The following is a 582-nucleotide window of genomic DNA, read 5'->3' on the forward strand; positions in this document are numbered from 1 at the left end:
CTTCTTCTTCCTATTTTCCTCAGTCCATCTCGTCGATGTCTTCCTTTCTCTAGGTTGATATCTGAGAATTTTTCGTGCAATCCAGCTGGTCCTCGTCTGTAGTACATAGTCATTCCAAGATGTTCTGTAGTTCTTCTATACGTGTTCAGAACTGGTTTACTTCGAGATCTTTAAGAAAGTCGTCAGATCATTTTGTGTCCCATTATGTGCAGCTGCCAATGGCCTTGCCGCAATGGTAACACCGGTTCCCGTCAGATCGCCGAAGTTAAGCGCTGTCAGGCTTGGTTAGCACTCGGATGGGTGACCGTCCAGGTCCGCCGAGCGCTGTTGGCAAACGGGTTGCACTCAGCCTTTGTGACACCAGTTGAGGAGCTACTTGGTTGAGAAGTAGCAGCTCCGCTCACGAAAACACGACGACCGGGAGAGCGGTCTCGTGACTACTTGCTCCTCTATATCCGCATTCACTGACGTCTATGGGCTGAGGATGACGCGGCGGTCGGTCGGTAGCTTTGTGCCTGGAAGGCCCGTCTGACAGAGTGTGTGTAACGAGATGTTCTTTCATGAACCGCCTTTCGTAGCTCG

The 582-nt window shown here is 51.0% G+C and overlaps 1 pseudogene; it reads left to right on the forward strand.

Annotated features, from left to right (window-relative positions):
• Nucleotides 1-214: 214 nt before the first annotated feature.
• On the forward strand, nt 215-333 carry LOC126204656 (5S ribosomal RNA; annotated as a pseudogene).
• The last annotated feature ends 249 nt before the right edge of the window (nt 334-582 follow it).

Source organism: Schistocerca nitens, chromosome 9 (assembly GCF_023898315.1).
Source record: "Schistocerca nitens isolate TAMUIC-IGC-003100 chromosome 9, iqSchNite1.1, whole genome shotgun sequence".
In the NCBI taxonomy this organism is placed as follows: domain Eukaryota; kingdom Metazoa; phylum Arthropoda; class Insecta; order Orthoptera; family Acrididae; genus Schistocerca; species Schistocerca nitens.